Here is a 17,256-nt window from a genome sequence, read left to right on the forward strand (position 1 = left end):
TCAGTCTACACCTACATGTAGTCTGTATGTGTTATCTCAGTCTACACCTACATGTAGTCTGTATGTGTTATCTCAGTCTACACCTACATGTAGTCTGTCTGTGTTATGTCAGTCTACACCTACATGTAGTATGTCTGTGTTATCTCAGTCTACACCTACATGTAGTCTGTCTGTGTTATGTCAGTCTACACCTACATGTAGTATGTCTGTGTTATTTCAGTCTACACCTTGAAGTAGTCTGGTGATTACACATTTAAACCTATTTTCTCGGGTAATCAGAGGGTGTTCTTAAGCAATTACATAAAGTATCTTGGCCTTTAAGGCCTTAAATTTAAAGAGAGGCTCTTACATACAACCATTTAAGGATGTATTTTTTTTACCTGTATTACTGGCCAGATCTATTTAAACTCCCCAGTCCCATGGTCAAAAGGCTGGACTAAAGCTGTTTAGTATATAACAAATACTGATATAATATCTGTAATAATGAAAGCCAGCCTTTTCAAAACAGTGAAACAAAGTTGATATTCAAAAGTGAATCTATCCAATGATAAATATCATAACCTAAGTACAAATAACCTGTGTCTTTCTTGGTCGTGGTCAAGATACCAAAATAGCTTATCTGTTTCTATTTTTGTACCACCTGTACTATAAACAGATGATCATTAACTGGTCAGATATTAAGGTGACAGTTGTGGTCAGCACAGAGATGGATTCTGTCACAGGTACCTGCTTTGTCTGACCTACATACTGAGATTGATCATCAACTTGTCAACAAACCTCTTCTTACCAACACATACCAACAATCCGGCCAGAATAATAACAAGATTTTGCTTTTTGTCATAATTTAAGGTAGTTTTTTGGAGGAAGACTCCTACTATTTGACACTAAGATTGAATATTTTCAGCCAATAAACTTATTTTGTCTGAAAGAACAACTCAAATAAAGATGTCATTATAAAGGGTTATTTTTTACCTTAGGTGTATGTTTTAAAATTTGAGCATGGAGAATAAATACCTCATGGAAATTTCTAAAAGTTAGCAAGTATGTGTTTGGCAGTATAACTTTTTTGTGGAAATGTGAAAAGGCAAATAATGCATTTGTTTTAAGTCTCACTCTCACTTTCATGGAAATCTGATATGTTCCAATTTATGTTCGTTTAAGACAAAACTGAGGTCTTATTCACCAAAACACTTGGTAAATCAACTTGCCTATTACTCTACCCGAACTTGTACTTCCAAAGAAGCTTATTCCATCACATACATACAATAATAAAGAAGGGAAGCTCATATATATGAAGCTTCATATCATGTGATATGGAAAATATGTTGTCATACTAAGAATACCTTGTTTGCTGGCTCTATAAATAGAATGAACCTGTGACCTGTGAATTGCCTGTCTCAGATATGACACTAGACCAGATATTTATGTCTCCAACTGACCATCACTAGTATAAGGTACACTGAACAGGGACTCTGGTCAGTCCTGACAACAACATAAAAACAGGAGGGGAAAGTCACTTCTCAGGAAATTCAGTCCCCTAGTCCCCACATGTAAAGGAAGTCGGCAGGTAGCAAAGCATTAAAGGGATTTTTTTTTTTCACTGACACCAAAGTGGCTGAATTATTCAAGCAATGGATATTTGCAGCAGGCACACTTTTTTAATGATTCAGCTATATACGCTAGAAAACTTATTCCTCAGACAAACTGTTTCAATCAATGGGGTCGGAGGTCAAAAAATAGGTCAAGGTGACTTAATTTTGGTAAGGGACACTCAAACATCACCAGATGAACTTGCATATCAAAGTTGGTAACTCCAGGTGAAAAAAATATATAAACGGATACAATCTTACAGTGCCCTTTACCTGTACTGTAGTACTGAACTGTGGCAAACTAACAACAACAGCTATCACACAGAGGTAACAAACATTCAAAAGTTTTTATTCCTAAGAAATAGCTACATTTTGCTACTTATATTCAATTTTGTCATTTTCCAATCCAAACAAATATCTAAATATGGTGGATACTGTAAGAATCCTTATTTTAGTGGACACAAATTTGTATGTGTCATAAAATTTTAACAGATTTACACACATTGATTAATTTGCACACTCACAATATATGCAACAGAAATATACAACCAGAAACTTCAATCAACACTATCATAAATAAGTACAATGTTCAAAGTGCAAAAAATGCAATAATAAGAATACCACTAAAATAAGAATACCACTAAAATAAAAATACCACTAAAATAAAAATACCACTAAAATATGTACGTTACATTATATGAAGGTTAAAACAACTTTATTTGTCAGTATGTAAGAAGTGGTATTCACTGTTTATGTGTTAAAGCGAGCAAACTGCAGTGATGTACTTACTTTGTGGTAAGAGGCTAGGGGCGATCTACTAAATGAGACCTGAAGGAGGATGAGATCAATATCTCCTGAAAGGTCACAGCGGAACCTACAACAGAAAAAATAAAACCATGGACATACCATCTGGACTACATTTCACATAATCTTAGCAATTTTATTGAAATATCAAGCAATTATCCATAACTGAACTGATTTAAGTGGATAATCCTACAATAAGTAGAAATGTTATAATTTTGTGGCTCTATCTGTGTGGTATCATAATGGTCTATCTTATGGTTCTATTTTATCTAGGATTGTATCTTATCTTATAGAGTTCTATCTTACCTCGGTTTTTATCTTATCTTAGGGTTATCTTAGGGTTCTATCTTATTTTAGGATTCTATTTTATCTAGGTTTCTCTCTTATCTGAGGTTTCTCTCTTATCTTAGGTTTCATATCTTAGGTTTTTCTCTTATCTTAGGTTTCTATTTTATCTTAGGTTTCTATTTTATTTAGGTTTCTCTGTTATCTTAGGGTTCTACTTTATGCTAGGTTTCTATTTTATTTAGGTTTCTCTGTTATCTTAGGGTTCTACTTTATGTTAGGTTTCTATTTTGTCTAGGTTTCTCTCTTATCTTAGGTTTTTGTCTTATCTTAGGTTTCTATTTTATCTTAGGTTTCTATTTTATTTAGGTTTCTCTCTTATCTTAGGTTTCTCTCTTATGTTAGGTTTCTATTTTATTTAGGTTTCTCTGTTATCTTAGGGTTCTACTTTATGTTTGGTTTCTATTTTGTCTAGGTTTCTCTCTTATCTTAGGTTTCATATCTTAGGTTTTTCTCTTATCTTAGGTTTCTCTCTTATATTAGGTTTCTATTTTATTTAGGTTTCTCTCTTATCTTAGTTTTCTCTCTTATCTTAGGTTTTTCTCTTATGTTAGGTTTCTATTTTATTTAGGTTTCTCTCTTATCTTAGTTTTCTCTCTTATCTTAGGTTTTTCTCTTATCTTAGGTTTCTCTCTTATATTAGGTTTCTATTTTATTTAGGTTTCTCTCTTATCTTAGGGGTCTACTTTATGTTAGGTTTCTATTTTATTTAGGTTTCTCTGTTATCTTAGGGTTCTACTTTATGTTTGGTTTCTATTTTGTCTAGGTTTCTCTCTTATCTTAGTTTTCTCTCTTATCTTAGGTTTTTCTCTTATGTTAGGTTTCTATTTTATTTAGGTTTCTCTGTTATCTTAGGGTTCTACTTTATGCTAGGTTTCTATTTTATTTAGGTTTCTCTCTTATCTTAGGGTTCTACTTTATGCTAGGTTTCTATTTTATTTAGGTTTCTCTCTTATCTTAGGGTTCTACTTTATGTTAGGTTTCTATTTTATTTAGGTTTCTCTCTTATCTTAGGGTTCTACTTTATGTTAGGTTTCTATTTTATTTAGGTTTCTCTCTTATCTTAGGTTTCTCTCTTTTCTTAGGGTTTTATTTTATCTTAGAGTTCTATCTTAGCTACATTTCTATCTTATATAGGGTTCTATTCTATATTAGGTTTCTATCTTACTTTAGGATTCAATCTTATCTAGATTTCTATCTTATATTAGGGTTCTAACTTGTCTTAGGATTCAATCTTATCTAAATTTCTATCTTATATAAGGGTTCAATCTTATCTTTATGTTCTATCTTAACTTGGGGTTTGATCTTATTTTGGAGTTTTACATTATATTTGAGTTTTATCAAATCTAAGATTTCTGTCTTATATTTTCTAGTCTAGGAGTTCTGTATTATCTTAAAATTCTAGTTCATCTAGGGTTCTATCTTATCTAGGGTTCTATCTTATCTAGGGTTCTATCTTATCTAGGGTTCTATCTTATCTAGCGTTCTGTCTTTTCTAGGGTTCTATCTTATCTAGGGTTCTATCTTATCTAGGGTTTTATCTTATCTAGGGTTCTATCTTATCTAGGGCTTTATCTTATCTAGGGTTCGATCTTATCTAGCGTTCTGTCTGTTTTGGGGCTCAATTTTATCTCAGGATTCTATAGTAAGTTAGGTTCTATCTTTTCTTGAATTTCTATGCTGGGTTAGTGCTCCGTCTTTTCTTTGAGATTTATCTTATTTTTAACATTGTGAAAACTGTGCACTGCAGTGAAACGACATTTGGTTACAGTTTTTCATGTCTTCAGTGGGAATATCAAATGAATAAATAAACGTTTGATCCTGGCATTACAGATGTCTCAAAAATTGATTTTGTGTGCCTATATATGCTTGAAGTCATTCATCATCTTGCCCTTGACCCAAAATTCGTTTATACCAATAATGGATTTGTCTGTTCTTGATTAACAGACACCTTACCAGGTGGCAGCACTAGCTATGTACTCTTGGAAATTAATTCCAAGTTACCTTGAACTTTTTCTACTTTTAATCACTCATTACCCTAGTTGAAAATTGAGAAAACAAATTTTTCAACTGAAGGCAAGAAAATATGATCTGACAATTGATTTTTATTGACGGTGAAGTTTTTTAAGGCTAGGGGTCTCTGTGTTAAAGTCCTATAACCCAGCAAACGACAGTATTTATCATACAGTGTTAGTGCTCACAATCAGCTGGTCTCCACACAATACTTGGAAGAGATAAAATTATTTATACTCCAGTGTTAATTCTGTTCCCCCACGCTGGTGTTATTTATGTGGTTTGTGAATGGACTAGAGTTAGGAATTCCCCACGTCTATATACAATCACTGCTCCAATACACTACAATAGATCAGCCAAAAATAAATCTTCTTAATATACCTGTATATTTATATCAACAAGCTTACAATATCTGTGGCCTGCTATATATAGGAAGACCGAGCTGTATACATCAGCCATGGTCGCACTAACATAAGAGCACTTCATTAAATAGATCTCGGTACCTACTGAGAATTGCATGGCTTCCATATGGAATACATGTCAAAGCACACACTACAACACCATTCCCTCTGCATACGGGATTATCCTAATGATGAGAGTCTACACATCAAAGAGGTATGCTAATTCCTTAGGGTTTTCTTCCTTACTCAAGCCTTGTGCCATGCACACATCTGCCCAGGTAAGACAATAATGACCTAGTTATCTGCTGGAACTCACTAATTAGTATCCATTGTTATGGCCAAATGAATTCTACCTGGGAGCTTTCATCCTTTCATTTGTTTATCGTAGCACGAACCACAACATTAAGACATCAGCGAGGTATTGAGCCTTCTCTATCCTGAACCCAAATAAACCTTGAATCTTTAAAACATTAATCATGTATTCCAATTATCTGAAACCCTTAAATTCTCCAAAAAAACAATTAAATAAAGCATATTTTATGAAGACAGTTGTTGATTTATAGTATTACATATAGCACGAAATGTGTCACAAAAGGGCCGTAACAACTGAGGGACACAATAGATAGCCACAGCGTCTTCCATTTAAATACCGCTTTCCTGCAAGGTTGAGATAACAAGACTGCTCTCTCACATTATGTTAATGATTTACAACTTAAGGCAGATACTTAATGTAGGTAACAATAATAGTTTTATTGGTATAACATGTCACGAAACAGATGAACTGATGCGTCAGAACATCGCTTCTCCATGCAATTTTTCAGTAATGACTGCCTGTTTCTGCAAGGAAATTTAACATCATTTTCATAGAACATACAAGTAGAGCTACATTTAGATAGTAAACTATACTAATTCCTTTTTCAAGGGCCTGTGAACATAGAAATTATGACGATCAATTTGAATTATGATTACAATAGTGTAAGGATTGTATTCATTATTAGTATTATTAGGGTAGAGCCAACACTGCGACTTTACGATGGTAGAATAGTCTGTTGGTTTGTCCCTCGTCTGGATACCCAAATGTACGCAGGGTGCAGATAAAGTCAAATGTGTAATCACAATAGGTGAAGGAGAGGAGACAGAATACATCAAATTGAAGTAAACTTAAAGAAAATGAATGGAAAAAAAGTTTGTCAGAATAAAAATTGATGGTAGCCTTCATTTCACCATAGGGCGGTTCATATTACCATAATGTTAATATGAATCGCGGTTCATTTCACCATGCTTCACATTACCATCCTTTCAGATATGTATTCATCTTGTCTTTTAGAGTTATCTATCCTTTATTAGGAAAAAATTGATGACATCACAATAACTTCCTATTGTTAATGATGTCACAATATCTACATTATATAATAAATTGCAACACATATTTAGTAACTCAGAAATAGAAATATCTTTTATGTTGTGAAGAAGCCCACTGTAGGGTCGAAACCAGTCGACAATTTTAATAAACTATAAACAAGAACTACCTGCTCCTTTACCTGTTATCAATGAATCTATGACCTAAAGTTATATGAAGCTAACAATGCTTTCCCTCATCACATTACGTAAATCATTCGTGAAGCCAGAGATCCCAGACAGAAATAGGCATTCACCTTAAGATCTTCGTAGATTTATGAAGTTTGATCACTTAATCTTCTTTTCTGTGATATGTTGAATTGATAGCTTTGTCAACACTAATGCATCTTGTGAAAACTTGTATCCAAACTTCATACTGGTGTACAATTTGTATTTGACATTGTCCATAAAAATGTAGTTTTCCTTTGATCCATTAAATAGTAAATAGGAATGAGAAGACAGGCTAGCAGCAATATTATTCTTGTGATCAATTCCAAAGTTTGACGCACAACTAGAAATTGTATACTGAGAGAGAGAGACCCCTCAGGTGACCTATAACATGTACAGTATGATAATGTCACAGAAACAATTGTATACTGAAAGAGAGACCCCTCAGGTGACGTATAACATGTACAGTACGATAATGTCACAGAAACAATTGTATACTGAGAGAGAGATCCCTCAGGTGACCTATAACATGTACAGTACGATAATGTCACAGAAACAATTGTATACTGAGAGAGAGATCCCTCAGGTGACCTATAACATGTACAGTATGATAATGTCACAGAAACAATTGTATACTGAGAGAGAGACCCCTCAGGTGACCTATAACATGTACAGTATGATAATGTCACAGAAACAATTGTATACTGAGAGAGAGACCCCTCAGGTGACCTATAACATGTACAGTATGATAATGTCACAGAAACAATTGTATACTGAGAGAGAGACCCCTCAGGTGACCTATAACATGTACAGTATGATAATGTCACAGAAACAATTGTATACTGAGAGAGAGACCCCTCAGGTGACCTATAACATGTACAGTATGATAATGTCACAGAAACAATTGTATACTGAGTGAGAGACCCCTCAGGTGACCTATAACATGTACAGTACGATAATGTCACAGAAACAATTAAACATTTTATCACAATCTGCTTCTGGTGGGATTGATGATGTGACAATCAGAATATAGAACACTGTACAGAAGCTGAAAACCATTGTTTTTTAGCATTTTATCGATTGAATGGGAGAAAAGAATCATGTCTTACAGTGAGGGTATGTCAGAGGATTCTTGGGGTGAGATTCCTTAATGTTTAATGCTCAGTTTGAACTAGACAACCAAGAATATCACGGTTCGAGTTGAAGCAAGCCTCTGATTGGACAACCAAGACTATAACCCCTCAGGTTGAAGCAAGCACTGAATTAGACAACAAAATATATCAGCCCTTAGGTTGAAGCAAGCACTGAATTAGACAACTAAGAATATTACACCACGGGTTGAAGCTAGCAGTGAATTGGACAACCAAAAATATCACCCCTAAGGTTGAAGCAAGCACTGAATTGGACAACCAAAAATGTCACCTCTTAGGTTGAAGCAAGCACTGAATTAGACAACTAAGAATATTACACCACGGGTTGAAGCTAGCAGTGAATTGGACAACCAAAAATATCACCCCTAAGGTTGAAGCAAGCACTGAATTGGACAACCAAAAATGTCACCTCTTAGGTTGAAGCAAGCACTGAATTAGACAACTAAGAATATTACACCACGGGTTGAAGCTAGCAGTGAATTGGACAACCAAAAATATCACCCCTAAGGTTGAAGCAAGCACTGAATTGGACAACCAAAAATGTCACCTCTTAGGTTGAAGCAAGCACTGAATTAGACAACTAAGAATATTACACCACGGGTTGAAGCTAGCAGTGAATTGGACAACCAAAAATATCACCCCTAAGGTTGAAGCAAGCACTGAATTGGACAACCAAAAATATCACCCCTAAGGTTGAAGCAAGCACTGAATTGGACAACCAAAAATGTCACCTCTTAGGTTGAAGCAAGCACTGAATTAGACAACTAAGAATATTTCTCCTTGAGGTTGAAGTAAACTTTGAATTAGACAACTAAGAATATCACCTCTAGAGTTAAGGCAAGCACTGAGTACGCCAACCAAGAATATCACCACTTGAATTAGCTGTCATTAACTTATCAACAGCTACCCCAGGTAGTGTATAATTGTTGTTTTCATGACATCACTCCAAGGTCAAAGTTCAAATCCATCCATATAACTTCGTGTATCTTCATGAAACTTCATAAACAAATGAAATATCTCTAGAATGTAAGTCATGGGTTATTCAGTTGAAAGGTCAAATCAAACTCTTCTTGTCTTGAAGATTTTTGTTTGTTTGTCACAGATGATGTTTTAATGAAAACTTCTTAAACATAACAAACTGTGCCATGGATTGTTTTTAGAGTTCACACTCATATGTCAAGGCCACATATTTTGAGCTGATGAAGACTGAAGATTTTTATGAAACTACTTTGAGATATTTAACATCAATAGGCAGTGTATGAAACTACTTTGAGATATTTAACATCAATAGGCAGTGTGCTACAGAATATTTGAAACCCCTTTTAAGTCCTTCAAGATCTGATAGTGGGCTGTTTAAATCACATTTTTGACCATGATATGTCTATTATCCATTATTTATTCTTGTTATTGTAATTTCTCAAGAAGTACTGGGACAGATCTTTATCAAATGTCATATGTTGGTCTCTTGTTGTTCAAGTTTGATTGCATGTTAATTATTATACTAATCAGAAGCACAAAATGGCTATCAGGAGGCCATCTTGGATTTTGACAATATAAAGTTTGTTATCATTACTTCTGAAGAAATACCAGAGAGATCTTTCATAAATTTCATACGTAGGCTCCCCTAGATCCTTAATTGAGCATGTTCAATTTTGAGACTAATCTTGGGAACAAAATTACCCCCACATGGCCATATTCAAGTTTGACAATTAAAATTTGTCAAGAAATACTGGAGGGCAATTTCTATAGTTGTTATTGCGTTATTATCTAGGGTCTTAGTAACTGGGGCAGGGCTAGACCCAAGGGCCGATCCTATTAACATGATTGTGTCATCTCTTCATGCACATCAAGTATATATAAGGTTATAGGTAGATGATTTAAACTGATTTCATATTATGAGTCAGAGACTAATTTAAGTTCTCAAGGGTGTGGTCAGACCCCAAGGACGAAGAAAAACGTTTTTAATGATTTGCTTTTATTTCCCTTTTTTGGCCCCAGCCCTCTGCCCTAAAAGGGCCACATCCTCCATTTATACAACCTCCATTCCAAAAATTGGTCCTTTCCACTCTGCCCCTGGGGTGGCCACACTCTCTATTTATAAAACAATGAGTACCCTTGGCTGAAGATGCTCCAGATTAGATTTGGTTAATATCCTTTCTTTTGTATGGAAGGATCCCGAGAAAGATTTTTAAAAACTGTCTCCCTTTCCCATATTTGGCCCTGCCTCTCTGTCCACAGGGAGGCCGAAACCTACTTTTTTTACAACAATGAGGCTCTTTTACCTTAAAATGTTTCAGATCGGATTTGGACAAAATACTTACATTTATACACAAGGAGAAATATTTCAAAGATTACCTTTACTGCCCTTATCTGTTCTCACCCATTTGCCTCAAAGGACCACACCGTCCCTTCATACAAAATTTAAACTTCTTGGCCAAACAATTATCCGGACATTTCTTTTTCCAAATTCACTTTGTCATTTTGGACTAGTAGTATATTAAATGAAAAGTAAGTGGATGCATAGACAGACAACAGATGCAGTACCACATTCATGGCCCTCTGGGCTAGCTGAGCCAAACATTTGACGTAATTTGAGAACAATTTGTGAGTGACCTTGAAGTGATAATTCCAAAATTATTGCCATTTTATAGTTAAGACACGTTCTTGTAGAACAAAGCTGTCTGTATAAATCCTGAGGAATATAACATCTGATACATTTATGTCTTCAGTACGTCTGACACAATTTTCAATCCTTGCCACCAATAAAACGGTTCAAAATGTATTGAAACATATTTACATATAGAATGTGATAAGAATTATTTATAAATTGTTTAGAATTGATGTTTCACGCTGATAAGACAGAGAGTGATAGGTAGGATGTTAAATGTATGTTAATTACCTCACATCTATCACCAAACGCTGATTGATCGGCTTCGTACTTAAACACTGTCAACCATAAACAACCCTTTCTGACAGTCAAACAATCAGAGAAAATAACACATGTGATCACATCTATGAATGAATAGAAACAGGCTTCAAGTTTCAATTTTCATTTCTAAATCAAAACGAAACTAACTGATATTTTTGACCTGGCATGCATTAATCTATATGTAAAGGGATACAGAATAGGTTGTATACATATGCATAATACTATTTTTGACATATTCTTTCTAATGGGGATAATTTGGGTAAAGATTTTGTCCCTAATGGAGACGGATAATGTACATGACTTCCTGTCAAACTTAAATGCACATTCTCAGACTTTTGTGAGACAGAAGTTAACATTAATTCAGAAATGTAAAATATGTAAAACATGATTTTCTGACAACACTGATGATGAAATAGAGGTGAAAACCCACTGTATAACCTAGAAACAACAAGGCTCAACATATTTGGATTTATATTATAATTGAATGTGAAATAACTGCCTCAAAGAAACTATGTAATGAATGTACAAGGTCTCTAAATTAAAATCTCCAAGTACCACACAATTTCAACCAACTTATCAAGTACATGTAACACAAAATATCAATCAAGTTACGAAATGCCAAAAAATATCAATCAAGTTACGAAATGCCAAAAAATATCAATCAAGTTACGAAATGCCAAAAAATATCAATCAAGTTACCATGCAAGAACCAAAAAATATCAATCAAGTTACCAAGTACCAAAAAATATTAATCAAGTTACCAAGTGCCAAAAAATATCAATCAAGTTACCAAGTACCAAAAAATATCAATCCAGTTACCAAGTACCAAAAAATATCAATCAAGTTACCAAGTGCCAAAAAATATCAACAAATTTTCTAAGCAAGTGTGATCCATACATTAAAATGCAAAATCTTGCCTATGAATTGGTAGTAAAATCTTGCCTATGAATTGGTAGTAAAATCTTTCCCAAAAGTTTTTATGATAAATTTCATCTTGGAGTTATCAGTGTGCAATTATCTTCATATTTTTGTCTGCACATTTTCACTTATTGACAAGAATGTACAAACAACACTAATGATCATTCTAAAGCCTAAGTTATTCTGTTGAGAAATCCCGGCTTTAAGAACTATTATTTCTGCCATCATAAACAAAACATTGGCTGGTGTTTTGGCTGGTGTTTTGGCTGGTGTACCTGCGGTGTTGTTCCCGTCGACCATGACAAACACTTGGGAACAGACAGGAGAACAGTTGGCCACGGTTTTTTCTGATGTAATACTTCTTTATTACCATAATAACATTAATCTTGCCATCTTTACAACTTACCAAACAAATTGTTTTTGGAATAATATAATTTTATTGTGCATGCTTCTAACCTACACCGTGGCCGTACCTACCTGATATCAGTGACCTCATCAGTTACTCAACCAAACCTTCACAACTATAGATACTATCACCGTTCTTAAAAACTTCAATTCCTAGTTGTATTTCAAGGTTTTTACTGTTGGAGTTATCAAAGTTAAGCTCTTTTCTACTCTGTGTTCTCATAAAGTGCATAACAAACGTTTAGGTAATATCATTTAAATAGCAAACTTCCCCAATGACGCACTAAGTACACTTTTACCTTTCCACAAATTTTATTATGCGAGGTTGAAAGATTGAACATGATAAACAAAATTTATATTTCACGCATTATTTATACTACAGAAATCTAGAAAGGTATACCCTATGATAAACAAAAAATTAGTAATACTTGAATGATCAAATGTGTACGAAAAGTGTCGTCAATAAGCCGGGTAGATGGTATCTGCATGAGCATGGTATCATCAGCAACAGATAAACAGATCTAGACACAAAAACACACACAAGTAGAAACATTTACATACCTAATTTGGAGTCATTGACAGTAACTGGGCTTGTCAACTCCCTTCAAAGTTATCCAGCTTTTACCCTGAACCTGCAAAATATTCAAAGTAGTGTTGGTGGCTGGTAATTGGGGAGGTTTCACAGCTGGTTGCATTGGTTGACGGGCGGTCACACCTCACTAGGCAGTGCACGGATCATCCCTAGATTGGCAGAGATCAGACACATGTCATGCACTACCAACCTCTGTAACACCTACCACAGCTTAGCCATCACTTTAACACCTCGTAATAAAAAAAATGTAAAATTCTAATTTTTCAGGTAATTTAAGTTTCCTGCTAAAGACAATTGTTACAATTTGTGTACATTCTGAATTAAGTTTTCTATACAGAATACGAGACCAAAGGAAGAGCTTTATACAGGAACCATGCTTAGCTACTTTCAATAGTAGATTTTTTTTACTAATTTCTGTTTTCATTTGACATTCAAATAGATAACCTAGAAAATCTCTAAATTCTGAATAATTTATTTCATAGCACAATTTCACTTCCTGCTAATTGCTTTCTCTCCTAAGAAGATTTCAACAACACATTTTTCAAATGGTGAATTAACCAATTTTTTGATGCATTGTAATCCGACAGTAAAATTACTTAATTAATCAGAAGTTTGTATCAAATTCTATGATTAAATAATACGAAGATAGCTATTACATTGGTATTTTGTGTCCTGCGTAGTAGACTGGAAACTCCAGGAAGATGATGTAAGCTAATCCAGTATCCTATCCAACACAAACGTGTGTAAGCTCTCTAGCCTAACTAGTTCCCTCACCTACCTTACACACTCCATAGCCTAACTAGTTCCCTCACCTTGGTACATAAAACATGCACACAGCACTGAGGACAGGTGACAACAACACTGACCAGCAGTCGTCCCTCTGGACATTAATTGGTTGGCTCTAAATGTGTCAAGGATGAATAAATCAGGCTCTGTCATACTTGTGTAGCCCAGTTATGATTAATGACAAAATATAACATAACATTAACAGCCACAAGTGGGGGCACATGTATCAATTCAGAAACCCTCAAAAATGCTGACAAAGTTGGACAGGGTAGGGACTGCATCCAGTCAAAAAACACTCCAAACTCTGATGAAATATGATGTTTAGTGTCTGCTGTCCACAAAATAACCACATGTTAGTCACTTGCATAAATTGTAAATTAATTGGAAACTTTGCAGTAAAGAAAAATTTGGAGACAATAGTTTGGCAGATGCATCATTGAGAGCATTGTGGGGACACTGGATACTGACCATCCGAGCGTCTGACCACCTCCTACACCTGTCCTCTCCTGGGGTCAGGGAACATGACCTAGGGTCGCAGATTGCAGTAATCTTAATTAACATGGAGCACAACACAATAGCAAACTTTCATCTGTGATAAAATGCTCTACAACTCATCAAATTTGTGTTGTATCTGTCAAGTGCCGGTAGTTGTGACAAGTGGGGCGTGAAAATGGGCATAAAGTCATTGGTTAATTACAGGTAGTTCTCGCGTGGCGGGGCCCCGTATAATCACAAGAGAACGGAACATGTGACACTCAAAGGTGATCAGGCTCAGCATTCCGCTGACAAAGAGAGTGAGAGTTGTTCCTGTTAAACTGTTGCCTTCTGGTGACAAAGACAGTGAATACTGTCCATGTTAAACTGCTGACCGCGACCATGCAACAGTGATGATGGCCCATCTGTCTGACCAGTGGCCAGACGTACCCTAGACCCTCCAACAGATTTCATGAGAGTCACTCTTCCGAACGTGTCTCCCTCCGAGACCGCGCTTACCTGTTATAAGTTCCAAGTCTGACCATCACATTACCGTCGGTATGTCTCAGACGTGATCCCTGTGTTATCTTACAATTTCTGGCATCATCTAAGCAGAGCCATGAGCTAATTCAATTAAATTATTCCAGATTATCATTATATTACATCAAAGTGATGCATAAAAAAAAAAAAAAAAAATCTGATTTTCATAAATAATTGCTTTCTGAACCTAGCAAAATTATATATATCATCAATCTGTTGGTAAATCATCAATAACTACGAAATCGAAAGTACTTGCAACTTCTCTTACAGCTTGCACTTCCAAGAATATTTAAATTAATCACATTATTGTGTAAAAGATGTGCATTGATTAGGTTGCCTTACAAACGTCAGCTGTAGAGAATGTCCCTAATTTAGCTCAGCAGCAGAGCATCTGGCTGGAGAGCCAAGGGTCACGGGTTTGAGCATCAGCGACGGCACTATCTTTATCATTATTTCTCATCCTACTAGAATTGTGTAAAGGATAAGTATCTATAAGGCCCTTTTTTGGGCCCCGGTATATTCAGTTTTTCACCTTAATTTGTTCAAAGATGTCCTATTGTATTACATGTGCAAAAACTAAGGTAACAGTTTGACCGAAAGTGAGTTTTTCCCTTCGTCATTCCCAGCCCACCATTATCACTTAATTCTTATCACCTCTCATCATACTTAGCACAATTGTTAACATGTCATTTCCCTAAACATTCAGGACATGTATATTTTATAAGACTGTTGTCTTTTTAAATCACACATTAAGTATATGATAATAATCAGAACATTCCTTTCCGTATGAATAAATGGATAACTGTAAAACATTTATGAAAATAGCGCGACTCCAAGTACATAAACACAGATCTCCCCCGACTTTTGCCCTTCTGTAGGCTAACTGATGCTTTAGCATACATAATTGACGGGTGATATCACCCGTGAAACCTCGACTGCACTGTCACAGTGTATTTCACCCCCACGGGAGACAATGAGTAGAACTAGTCCAACCGTAACCAGGATCCTTTATAGAGTTATGCATCAATAAGCCTAAACCTTTTTCTCCAAATTTGTGAGTATTTTGGAGATTCCTCCACAGTTTAAAGTGTCTGACAGGTATTAAACCCAAGGGTTCATAGTTTTTTAATGAGTGTAATCTGTAGGGATTTACTGACAGCCTCTTTTATTACTCAGTAACATTTTACTGTATAATCGGTTATCAGCTAGGACCTATGGCTGACTGATCCCAACAATGGAATACTCTCAAGGAGGCCAGCTAGGAAACAAACACACCGATCATAACGGTCATTGATGTGATACGCTGTGTTCTCTCTCAAAGTGGCCAGCGAGGAAACAAACACACCGATCATAACGGTCATTGACTGTTATGATCGGTGTGTTTGTTTCCTCGCTGGCCACTTTGAGAGAGAACAAAGCGTTTCACATCAATGACCGTTATGATAGACTGTTGTCTGACCTGTTCCACAGTGACCCTGTGTAGACCTGGTATACTGGGTAGTGTCTGAGACTGTTGTCTGACCTGTTCCACAGTGACCCTGTGTAGACCTGGTATACTTGGTCACTGTGGAACAGGTCAGACAACAGTTTATCATAACGGTCATTGATGTGAAACACTGTGTTCTCTCTCTCTAAGTGGCCAGCTAGGAAACAAACACACCGATCTTAACGGTCATTGATGTGAAACGCTGTGTTCTCTCTCAAAGTGGCCAGCTAGGAAACAAACACACCGATCATAACGGTCATTGATGTGAAACGCTGTGTTCTCTCTCTAAGTGGCCAACTAGGAAACAAACACACCGATCATAACGGTCATTGATGTGAAACGCTGTGTTATCTCTGAAAGTGGCCAGCTAGGAAACAAACCCACCGATCATAACGGTCATTGATGTGAAATGCTGTGTTCTCCCTCAAGGTGGCCAGCTAGGAAACAAACACTCCGATCATAACGGTCATTGATGTGAAACGCTGCGTTCTCCCTCAAGGTGGCCAGCTAGGAAACAAACACTCCGATCATAACGGTCATTGATGTGAAACGCTGCGTTCTCCCTCAAGGTGGCCAGCTAGGAAACAAACACACCGATCATAACGGTCATTTATGTGAAACGCTGTGTTCTCTCTCAAAGTGGCCAGCTAGGAAACAAACCCACCGATCATAACGGTCATGGATGTGAAATGCTGTGTTCTCCCTCAAGGTGGCCAGCTGGGAAACAAACACTCCGATCATAACGGTCATTGATGTGAAACGCTGTGTTCTCCCTCAAGGTGGCCAGCTAGGAAACAAACACACCGATCATAACAGTCATTGATGTGAAACGCTGTGTTCTCTCTCAACGTGGCCAGCTAGGAAACAAACACACCGATCATAACGGGCATTGATGTGTAACGCTGTGTTCTCAGACACTACCTAGTATACCAGATCTACACAGGGTCACTAAGTAACAGGTCAGTCTACAGTCTCAGACACTACCCAGTATACCAGGTCTACAAAGGGTCACTGTGGAACATGTCAGACTACAGTCTCAGACACTACCAAGTATACCAGGTCTATATAGGGTCACTGTGGAACAGGTCAGACAACAGTCTCAGACACTACCCAAAGTGGCCAGCTAGGAAACAAACACACCGATCATAACAGTCATTGATGTGAAACGCTGTGTTCTCTCTCTAAGTGGCCAACTAGGAAACAAACACACCGATCATAGCGGTCATTGATGTGAAACGCTGTGTTCTCTCCCAAAGT

General features: G+C 36.2%; 1 protein-coding gene across 1 annotated transcript in view; it reads right to left on the reverse strand.

The window, feature by feature from the left end:
- Positions 1-12,753, reverse strand: part of LOC110453735 (myocyte-specific enhancer factor 2C-like) — a 124,437-nt gene extending 111,684 nt beyond the window's left edge. The window contains exons 1-2 of the mRNA XM_021502862.1: positions 12,683-12,753; positions 2,379-2,463 (exon numbers count right to left, since the gene is read on the reverse strand). The gene's annotated coding sequence lies outside the window, so the exon portion shown is untranslated. The remainder of the gene's footprint in view (positions 1-2,378; positions 2,464-12,682) is intronic.
- Positions 12,754-17,256: the final 4,503 nt, after the last annotated feature.

This window comes from Mizuhopecten yessoensis, unplaced genomic scaffold, assembly GCF_002113885.1.
Source record: "Mizuhopecten yessoensis strain PY_sf001 unplaced genomic scaffold, ASM211388v2 scaffold893, whole genome shotgun sequence".
Classification (NCBI taxonomy): domain Eukaryota; kingdom Metazoa; phylum Mollusca; class Bivalvia; order Pectinida; family Pectinidae; genus Mizuhopecten; species Mizuhopecten yessoensis.